The sequence below is a fragment of the Apium graveolens genome, chromosome 6 (assembly GCF_009905375.1).
Source record: "Apium graveolens cultivar Ventura chromosome 6, ASM990537v1, whole genome shotgun sequence".
NCBI classification, from domain to species: Eukaryota; Viridiplantae; Streptophyta; class Magnoliopsida; order Apiales; family Apiaceae; genus Apium; species Apium graveolens.
The window spans coordinates 194,851,889-194,863,822 of record NC_133652.1 but is presented as its reverse complement, the minus strand read 5'-3'; the positions used below and the strand labels follow the sequence as shown (position 1 = coordinate 194,863,822).

General features: G+C 32.5%; 1 long non-coding RNA gene across 14 annotated transcripts; it reads left to right on the top strand.

Moving 5' to 3' along the window:
* The first annotated feature begins 2,307 nt into the window (after positions 1-2,307).
* On the top strand, positions 2,308-5,667 carry LOC141666498 (uncharacterized). Of its 14 annotated transcripts, none has more exons than XR_012552258.1 (7): positions 2,308-2,774; positions 2,849-2,909; positions 3,471-3,565; positions 3,719-3,829; positions 3,941-4,923; positions 5,168-5,260; positions 5,360-5,667. It is a non-coding gene; the product is annotated as an uncharacterized LOC141666498 (long non-coding RNA). The 14 variants fall into 14 exon arrangements; XR_012552255.1 differs by having other exon boundaries at positions 3,464-3,565; XR_012552256.1 differs by having other exon boundaries at positions 2,308-3,565; positions 3,941-4,285; positions 4,398-4,430; positions 4,734-4,923.
* Positions 5,668-11,934: the final 6,267 nt, after the last annotated feature.

Sequence of the window (11,934 nt, the reverse complement as noted above, 5' to 3'; positions counted from 1 at the left end):
GTAGCTTGTTTCTTCTTTCCACCAAAGCCAAAATTAATCTCGTCCTTGACTTTATGTAAAGCAAAAATAACTCCTGGTATGTTTTGCTCGTGTTGTAACAAGTAATTGTTCAAAGTGGTGAGTGCTTGAAATGCTTCCTTTGATGACACGCTTGGGATGACATTGCTATCGTCGGGTTCAGGATCAGTCCCTTCATCAGTGCTCATTACCGACTCAATGATTTCTTCATCCGTAGGTGATTCCATAACCGCATCATTCTCGTTTGGATAGTTTAAGAGATGCTCGACATCCATCACATTCCTATATCGTAAATTAGAGATATCTTATCTGTGATTGCTGATTTTTTCACTCCTTTTAGATGATGCGAAGACATTGGTGTATACTGTAAAACAAAGTTGATATTGTATGTGTCTGTAGTGTACCATTCTATCATTTTATATAGTTAATCACAAAGTCTTATCATTAATATTATGGTGTCTCTTCATGTATTTTTATTTAAGAATTACAATAAATATTAGATGGTTGAGTTTCAATACAACGTACACAACACATGTTACCTTTATGTACTGATCTGGTGCAATTTTAATATGCATGCATCTAGTTTTTGGATATAAGTAATCATAATAAAAGTAATTTTAGATCAAATACATTGCATGTGATTAATTCTAGTTTTTATACGTACATTATATATTATACTGTACCACGTAAACATAAAAATTCGGTAAAGTAATAAAATATTACTATATCGATAAAGTAATAAATTCGGTAAAGTAATATTTTTTCCCGGTCCCAAGGGTATTACTTTAAAGAGGTTTAACTGTAACTACAATACAAGTTTAAATACCTTTATGCTAATGCCCTTGTCTTATTTTTTTCCTAACATCTTCGTCCTCTCGCAGCGGAGATCTCTCTAACTTCTGCTGTGTAACTAAAGCTATTCACTTTTATTCTTATCTGCTCTTGAAAGAAATAAGAATTTACAAAGTAAGAGTGAGCCAAAAATGCTCAGCAAGTATATAAATGATTTCCATGTATCAATATCAAAGGAAAATTTCCGGACAAAATCTTTAAGCAATTTTTAAACAACTAGAGTTAATTTGAGGGAGTTGAGAGAATAAACATTGGCTATTACCAGCCTTTAATTATAAATCCAAAAGTGACAAGTGATTCCCAGATTCATCTCCTGAATCAGGGTTTTGTCCGGTTTGGAATTAAGAACTTTTCGAGAGAGAATGTCGTTAATGGCGATCAACAATAAATTAGATTAGACACTAGTTCGCACCTATATCCTGTTGATCAGTCAAGATATAGTGTAGATCTATACCCAACCGTATAGATCCATTCGGGTACCTAGGCACTATCGCCCAGGGGTCCGGTCCATACCCGGCCCATAGGGACCAGCTCATCACTGGCCCCCATAATAACCATCCAGCCCATAGAGTATTTTGATGTCAAATCATTATGATTTCAAAACATCTCAATTCAGGGTACGCAAATAACCCGAAAGAATGGGTATTTGCTCAAGAGAGCAATCGATAATATATGAACAATAATGAAAGGAACTTGCATAATTAAGAGTAATTGCAGTAAAATATAAAATAATTAACTATTCTGAACTTAGAATATGAATAAAGAGATATTTACAGTATTTTACGAGAAAAGTAAGGAATACTTGCCTCGATAAACTTTAATCACTATTATCGGTTGACCTTTGGATTGCCTTGAACGTTTGTTTTTATCGTCAAACCACTATCCTATTCTGGCTATGACCTCAACACTCAGGTCCTTCGATTGGAACCTCGCTGAGCTCAACGACTAACCACTAGATCATTCTTAGTCCGATGTCAATCCTCGGGTCTTCCGACTAGGACCTCACTACGCCATAAGTGGGCTACTGTAACGCAAGTGTTACAAGTAGTGTTACATTAGCTAAGAAATTTTTGTCCTATTGTAACACCTCTCAATTAGTGTTACAATAGCTATAAAATTAGTTACATAGAATTGTCGGTACTGCGCAACATGTAACACTAATACATGTTGTTACATTGGTTACTTTTTTTTTAATTTTTAAAAATATTTAAGTACAAATATTAACATAAATTAGTAATAAAATTATATTCTAATGTATTAGTGAATGAGAAATCTAATATATAAATTTAAGAATTTAAGAATTTTTTTACATAAATAAAAATTTATTTTATTATTTTTTATTTAATAAATAATAATTACATAAAAAATTACAAAAAATAAAAAATAATAAATAATTATGCACCGGTTACTAAGTGAAATAATTTGGGCGGTATTTTTTTCCCCGGATGATAACACAGTTGTATACTCTCCCAAATCAAAAGTCCTACGACAAATCTCTCGACCCTCCCTCTCTAACACTCCTCTCCGTCTCAGAAAGTAGATCGACCGTCATTTTTCCCGCCCTGTACACCTACTCTCTCTCCCATGAACTGAATACAACAACGATTACTAACTTTTCTTCTTCACTCCAATTAGATTTCTCATTTTTAATTTTTTGTCTGATTTTGAGATAATATTTAGGGCTAAGCATCTTGTTTGGATCCTTTTCTCTCCGCACGTTAGTAATTTATTTGTATTTGACTTATTAGGGTATTTGACTTCGATGTTTGAGTAATTAGGGTACTAATTTGGGGTTTTTGACTGAATACGCGTCTCAATTGGTTTCTAATATTTCGTATTGACAAGTTGATGTATACAGTTTTGGGTTTGGGCTCACAACAACTGCTTTGCTTCCTTTCTAGCAGGTCTTTTTTCCATTCTTCCACACATTTTGAGAGTTTAAACACTGATTTTTTATCGTTTTCTTCTTGAAATTCAGGTGAGTTTTAACCTGAGTTTTTGGTGCCTTCTTTTATTGTATTCCGACGAGTTTATATCAGGTTAGTGTAAGTTATTACTTCCTTCTTATCATAATCTTGCTGCAAAATTTGAAGCTTAAACATTGTACACTGTATTAGAGTCTGTGTAGCTTAATTATTTTGTGCAGTTTTGAATTCATTTATATGGGGAGGGGTATTGAATAGAAAAAATTTCAGTAGTAGTATTATAATATGTGTGCTAACTGATCAGGAGCGTAAATAAGCTGGTGAGGAAATAAGTTTCATGTAATTTACCAAAATACATAGTGTTGTATAGAAGAACACCATACTTTATACATTACTAAAGAAAAAATGTGTCCTGCAGCAAAAGAAAACACATTATGTTCTGCAGCAAGACAAATATATATATGAGATGTTGATTAAACATACATTTGAAGTTGAGATTGGTTCTTAGTTCTAATTTGATCTTGACCCTATATATATATTTAAGTGGTATTTTTAGGGAAATTGACTTAAGTGCTTAAGAACTTAAATTTGAATTCACTTTAATGTCTCATGTAATGCTATTAAGTTTTTTAATGGCTCATGTACAATGGCTTCCAAATATACACAAGAGTTCAGAAAAATTAAAGCGTACCGGGCCTTGGCTTGAAATGGTGTTTATGCCTTGTGATATGTATTTACGGTATACTACATGTGGAACTTCAGCCATGAAGGTACCTCTTATAAAATATATATAGATACATATATATATATGCATACATTATTCAGCAGTTTTTTAACATATTTTTATGAAATATATATATATATATATATAATGTATTTATGCAGCAGTTTTTGTAGCAGATTTTAACAGTTTTCTGCTGCAGTTTTTCAGTAGACTTTTACATATGTCTGCTGGATTTTTCTATTTTTTCGCCTGTTCAAGAATCTTTACAGTTACCTTCGTTTAGATGGAAAACAAATCCTTATCTTTGCAGGTACATGTGTGTGTGTCTTTTAAAGTCATATCTCTTTTGAGCATCCTTTGTCTTTTACGTATTTTTCAAATGCTCTATTGAAGCAAATCATGAATCTAAACCTACTTGCAGCCTATACTTCAGCAGTTGGGGAAGCAAAACTGGTAAATGGTAACCACTTGTTTTACTCATTTTATGTATTTTTTTGCTCTGTCTGGTGCATAAAGGTCAGTTATCTTATTGGTGATCATGGTTTATTTTATTTAAGTGATTTTTGTTTTCTTTCATGTTTTTTATGTGTTAATTTGAGTTGGGTTTTGTTGAATGTCTTCTTGAAAAAGAACACAACAATCCAACAGTGTATGCTCTTTTGTCAAACATATATGCAGATGCTAGTAAGTGGGAAGAGGCAGCTAATATGAGGGAACTGATGAAAACATGTAGAGTGATAAAACAACCAGGCTACAGTTTGATCAGGTCCTAAACCATTAGAGCTATTGTACTTATTAGTGGAAATAGTTTATATGAAATAGGTGTAAATCTAAAAGCGATTCTGGGTTTTTGGTTCATGGAATCTGGACAAAAAAAGCTTTTGTAGCAAGTCATTACAGCAATATATCAGGTGGAGCATCCTCTATACTTTGGGTTCTTGAATGATTGGTATAAAATTATGGAAGTGTATATGGTGATAACTATGAGATTTTGCAATTCTGTAACTTGTACAGTACAACGAGTCTCGGTTTTTGGTTCATGGAATTAGGCAAAGAAAGCTTCTGTACTAAACCATTATAGAAGTGAATATGGTGATAAAACAAAGCTGTAAAATGAGAAATATCATTTCTCTCTCAGAAACTAATCTACATTATACTAACTTGTTGAATTGTGTAAAAGTACAGCTGATATATTTCCATTATGGTTGTTGCAGGTTAAACATGTGGTACTTTTCTTCTTTCTCGGAATCTCAATCTCATTACTAAACCTGGGAGATCACTTATAAATACTTGTTGTTTGGTTATCGGGTTACTGTAGTTATTCAAATGACACCATAAAGTTTCATTATGATTACCGGAAGCATGTCAGAGCTCATCCATCGTAGTCTTGATGATGCCTATCAAGTATGAATCTGCTACTCATTTCTACTGATATTTTACAGGGAACATACGTTATTTGCATCCTAGTCTTTAGCAAGTGTTGTGTTATTTGCATTAATTCTCTTTGCTAATTTTAAGTAGTTTTACACAGCGATAGATAATCACAGATATTTATCCAGAGGATGATATTGCTATAATGCTGATAAATTGATATTTTTTTTTCAAATACATGCTTGGTCCGGTCAAAATGATAGCGACTATATTTCAGTGCTCTATAGATTTGGAACTGTGCTTTTAGGTGTTGCAGTCTTGCACAATACCGGAGAGCCACCCCATCTCCTTTAGGTTCTTATACTACCAAGTATGCGCAAATAGTCTGATTACTCCATAACCTATTACGTATGTGCAATTAGTCTGATTACTCCCTAACCTACTTTGATCTGTTTTTGTTATGAATCAGATTTCTCCCGAGGATAGATATTTATAAGAAAAGGTGGTGAAGTAGAGAAAAATGATTATTGGGAGAAGCAAAAGCCAATAATTTGTTATTGGAAGGAGATCAATATAGCTGCAAAGTATTAATAACCTTCATCGTAGTTTGGATATGCTTGGAGTATGGTTAATTGATCGATCTTATTTTTGTAATTTTATGTGGTGTTTGTGATATTTTGGATATGTATTGTAGATTTTAAACTAGAACATGTATTTCAAATTTTAAAATTAAATGTTATATATGCCTATTATAGTGTAATGTATGTTTTAATATAGTGTTAGATTACAAATGCTACTATTACTTAATTAAAAAGATTGGTGTTACAATTGGTAGAACAGATTGTTACAATAAGTTATATGAGACCCACAGGTGGACCCACAGGTGGTCCCACTTATGCAATCTTGATCAAGCTATTGTATCACTCATTTTGCGTTACATTTGGGCCTGTTAGTGTTACAGTATGTGCCTATTGTAACGTTTTCCTCTCTGTTACAATAGATCAGTGAAGTGTTACATTAGGGTGTCTATTGTAATGCCCGTATACGTAATGCCCTGGTGTTATGATAAACCTATTGTAACACTTTTATGGCCTATTGTAACACCATTTAGGCATTACAATAGCTACAGGGTTGAAATACCCTAAATCAGATAATTGTTTAGGCTTAACACATCCTTATTATCAAATCTACCCATTCGATATGAAGTCCCGACTCGTATTTATATTTATTATTAAAATACACATAGCAATTATGGTCCACATCTTCGAAATTCGGTTCAGTATTTATTTTCGGAAAGTACGTATACTCGTCGTTTTGGAAAATAGGGTGATCGGACATTTATAAAATACTTTATCACGACACGTAATTTGGTTTCGTATAATATAACTTTATATATATATATCCTCGTTCGACGTCTCCGATAATTGCGGGTTACGTTCCCGTATTTTTGGAATTAATTTTCCGAAAATCGGGCAGCGTTTCCTTTGTTCATCGCAATTTGCAATTCCCATCACCGATACAATTTAGTTATTAATTATTATTATTCGTTTTCAATTCAAAAGTACCTTTACAACTAATTTTCATTTATTTATAATTTAGGACTCATAATTTATTCATCACAGTCCACCGTCAGCTCGCAGAAGCTCATCGCCGACGGTGATAAAATACGTGGGTTTCTATTATATCGAATGTCCTTCGCGAATTTCATCGATGAACTCTTATTTTTTTCTGCACCAAATATTATTTTATTTCACAAAGAAACTCAGTTAATTCTTTCGTGCAAAATCACAGAACCCAATCGATATTACGCAACCGGAATAACATAGGGCCGAAAGACAATAGGCCGGAAAATAATAAGAACCAGGGACACTGGCAGCGCACACAAACATCAAACTGGAGATGTATGTATACACAGCCGAACACAAACCAAATACACGCGCCAATGCGCCGCTACCAATTGCCGCCACACCTCTCGGAAATTCGAGAGGCGGCAACGAGGCAATAGAGGAATTAAAACACATATACACACGAGAACAAATACATACAACAAGTGTATATATATAAACAAGAAGCAACCAGAAAATAAATAGGAGGAAGGTGGGCGGCAATTTTGCCGGGAAAAAAATAGAACAGCGGCGGCTTACTAGGAAGCGGAGGGAAAGGAAAGCCGAGGAAGAGAATAGAGATGAGAGGAGAGGAGAAATCGTGAGAGAGAAAAGAAAAATCGAAAGAAGGTGAATCGAGGGAGAGAATCAACGAGAGAGAGAAAAGGGAATAGTCGAGAGAGAAGAAAAGGGGCGCGTGAGAAAGAAGGGAAGGAACAAAGGCGATGTTTTTGTTGTTTGTTTATCCTGTTTTTGCTTTATCTGCTCATTTTTATTATCCTCTAGTTCGTTTTCTCGCAATTTAACGAAATAGCCGCGGGCCAGAATTCATCGAAAAGTTACAATTTACATACCAAAATTCTCAGAATTTTCAAAATTTAGTAAAATAAAATTTGTCATAATTTTTAAATTACTTTTGGAACGCGGAGTGCACCCGCGTTTAACAAATTACCGAATACATGCGCGGGTAATTAAAAACCATAAAATTTCCGAAATAATTTTAAAATTCTCGAAATATTCTAAACTTAATAAAATATGGATTTCGTAATTTTTGAAGAATTCTAGAATTAAATACTGATTTTATAATTAAATGAAATCAGAAAATTATTTAAAGTTAAATAATCAATAAAATATTAATTTCTAAATATTATAAAAACTCATAAAATAATAAATAAAATTATAAATCAACAAAAATAATTTTAGAAAATAATTTTTGCATTTATGAGAATAAATATTCAATAAAATCATTTTAAAAACAAAATAATGTCATACAGCTCTATAATTAATTATACAAGTAATGTTTGTATCTAACAATCACCCATAGTTAACAATAAGGCAACACATAGCTAACGGATCCATCACATATTTTATTTATTTAATAATTTCATAATTATATTTACATATCGGATCAGAAAATAGGTTACTTAGCCACTAAGTAAATATATAACGATACAATTTTAATACCAGATTTGGATAATTATCAAAACAGAGCCCCTTATAAAACACTTTATACAAAAATAAGGTGATAAAACCTCGCTTTTCGAGAATACGAGTTTTATCGACCTATAAAATAATTAGTGTATCGAAAATTTTACGTCGGGACCCGTACAGGTCAAACCGTTTCCCAGATCGAAAAAGTCAACACACGAAAAGTGTTCGAAATCATCAGATTAGATTAGAAATGAGCCTTTAGAAGAGTTTCGGGTTAGAAAAATGCAAAAACGGTTCAATTGGGATAATTTCTGATTCTAAAAAGTAATTTTATAATTAAGTAAAAATAATAATTATTAATTCTATAAATCCTTATAAAATCATATAATAATCCAAAATTTACCAGAAAAATACCAAAACTTTCTATATTATATTCTGGATAATTAAAATTAAAATATCCTAATTTTGTCATGTATAAACACCCAACATAAATGTTAATCATCAAGTAATTCACCAAAAATTCACACAATAATCACATATGAATTATTTATTAATAAAAATAATTACACGATAATTCCTGGATATTACATCATCCTTCCCCCCTTAAAAAGATTTTGTCCTCAGAATCATGCTAAAGAATAGGCAATGATATTATTCAAGTATTTTACTTAAAATTTTTCAAAACTCATCACTTCAATCACTACTCAACAGTCTTTTTCCAATATCAAAATCTATCAGTAGCTCATGTAACCTAACTTAAATCTCCAATTCATATATACATAGAGCTAAATTACTCTTCCTGGTCATCCTTATTTGAACTTCTTATGAACTCGTTATACCTGTAACAACAAGGCCAACTCATTCGCAATCGTTTTATCTATCTCATTGTCTCAAAGGACTACCTTAATTTATACTAATCTTCTTCTCATTCTAATTCTAATAATTTGTGCTCATGAATACTTCACTTCTTTACTTTACTTTTCATTTCTCTTTCCGTTTGGTTAGTTTGGCCTATGATCGTTTTCAATCGTATTTGAGAATCATTAATCGATTTCTTGTACTTTTCATCCATATGCGCCCATTATACTGAGCTCATGGCGTCTTATGCTTCGAAATGTCTTACATCTATACAAAAATTTAAAATTAAAGGAAAAATCTCAATAATTGCATTTAACTTACCACTTAACAGTATACCCCCACTTTCTTTTCAATCACTACCAATTATATTCACCGAGCGAGAATCTTTTACTATCTGAAAGAAAATATATTAATTTAGAACGGGATGAATCATAACTTTATTCAAAACCGAACTCTTGGTATTAATACTCATTTTGTTGTCATATCAAATTAGATATCAATAAGAACTTTGATACTCACAACATTCCATACTGAAGTCAACATCAATCATCTATATTAATACCATCTTTGATATCTAACAACAAAGTAAGTATCAGCATAAACCAGAAACTGAGTCAAAACCTGATTTTCAATTTATAATTTTCTAGTTCCTTTACCCACTCCCCAGCAATCTTAATGATTTTCACTATTTCTTTTCTACTCAAGACATCTGTCCCTAAATGGACCTTATCTGGTTGGTAGTTAACCAAACCGCCATAGCTCATAATCAATTATGACCTGAATTCATACCTTTGAAGCTTAGAACGTAGTTGCTACTTTTTAACCCTTCGCAGGCATATCTTCAGACATTCAACTTGGTCTTCCTTAGTACTTGAATGGGCAAGGATATTATCAATAAATACAATTACACTATCCAACTACTCCATACACATTATATTCCTTTAATCCTCATGAATGACGGGTACATAATATCATTAGAACTCATAATACCCATACCTTACTCCAAACACAGTCTTTATTGTGACCTCCAGCTTACAACTTCTGATGATCAATGCGTGACTTCATACCTGCATTCGTCTTTTTTATGACCACATTTGTGCATAACGCGATATATTCTTTATCTCATTATTTCTTTGTCCCAAAATCCTGAAGTTTCCTTAACTAATTACTTAATCCCTACCGGGCCATACGATATGGGCTTTTGATACCAGCTCGACTCTATGCAGTAACTAATGAGAATTTTTTTTTCCTCATGCTCCGAGGTAACTTTGGCCAATCATTTGTTAGAAACTTCGGGACTTCACTTTAATTATAAAGAATTTTGATATGAGATTCATTGTAACGCTCTTCTTAACAGTTCGCTACTAATACCTTTGTTTAATCTTCCTGGTTTACGCGCATTCTTTGAATGAAATTCCTATCTCCAATACCAGCGTTTCACCTCATTCCCCTATCAGTTCTAGCACAACTGACGTTCACAACTTGCATATCCTGGACTATTTTATAAAATTTATTTATTATCCTTTTGATTCCACTTCTTTTCTTAATTAGTTCTTTATCCTCATTATTCATTATCTCTTTCAAATATAAGGAATTTCTTTCTCTCTCTTTTTTTTCCTTGATAACACTAATCTGTTCATTATTAGATAAGCCATTTCTGGAGTTAATACTGAAATGAAGGTTTTTATATATAATATTTAAATTCTTACTAACAGATTATCAAAATTCATCGGTAGATATTTTCTTAACCTCACCTAAATCATCATTGATCGCATATTTGGCTTTCCCCAATTGATCAACATTTCTTTTTCCTGAGTTCACATGCGGACTTCGTCAGTCTGTCTTACATCGGATACCTGGATTTGTGAGTTTCCCAGTATGCCACAATATCTTTCATTAAATCATCATTTGATATGGGTATGCATTCAAGTCCTTCCTGGAACGCTCTTACAGATGATAAAATCTCTTTATTTTGTGTTAAACCTTCAGTTCTTGAAAACGTTCTTCTTGTTTATTACAAAGGCCTATTCATCTAGATAAAACTTTGCACATGTCTGCAGTAACATCACGATAATTCTACTAAACTTCCAATTTTTGCTAATGCCATTACTTCCTCCAAATTGCTAATCTCTTTGATTTCACTTCTGAATATCATGTCAAAATTTGACTTAATCTAATTGGGATCGATTTCCATTTAACTGACCATTAGTTGGTAAAGTTAATCAATTAACTCTTTTAATTGATCAATTAAACCAAGTGATGACTAGCTAAATGAAATCAAAGACCAATTACATAAAGTTGGTTTGGTCATTACAACTTTCTCAAGAACCGAGATCGCAATCGCTTGGAGTACAACTGGGAATGAGAATATACTTCTTTATCCTTAAAAGTAGGGTAATTTCTAAAGATTTGGGCAGCAGTTCTCCTATACCATCGACTACTAGTCGGACTCAAGACGATACCATCAATCAACCAAATCGTCCACAATCATCTCCACCCACTTCCATCAACCAAATTCATCCATTCACCATAATTTAGAATACATCATGTTGATAATCATATGTACAACAGACATAACATATATATTTTAATTGGAATAGCGTCTTAAACCAACAATGATTGATATACCCATGCTTTTCTCAGTTCTTGCAGAATATTACAAAATATTACTAATGAGCTTAAGATTAACTTGTTGTTTCTCAAAAATCTTATTTCGCGATTCTTTTAACTTATTTCTTGCCATTGTTAATCGTGTATAGTTACTTTTAAGAATTATACCGCATCCTTCAACTAATCACATCAATCCTCTATTTTTGATGATGCACACTCAATTTTATTAACTAATCTGTTTATCTTTTAATAATCATGCATGGTCTTAATTATCATCATCACAATATGGTGAAAACTTAATTATTATATCATTATTTCTTAGAAGGTTTCACAGTCGAGTCACCATTGCTTCATCTCCACTTACGTTCCCACATCGAACTTTCGTCACTGGTCCGGTTATGGGTATTGAATTCACCATAACTTATTTACTCAAGTTAGGGAGCCTCACAATTTCTCGAAGAACACGTTCGAAATTTGGTTACAATTAAGATTTTTTCTATCTTGAATCTTCACGACAAATATCTTCCCGCGACGAAGGGAT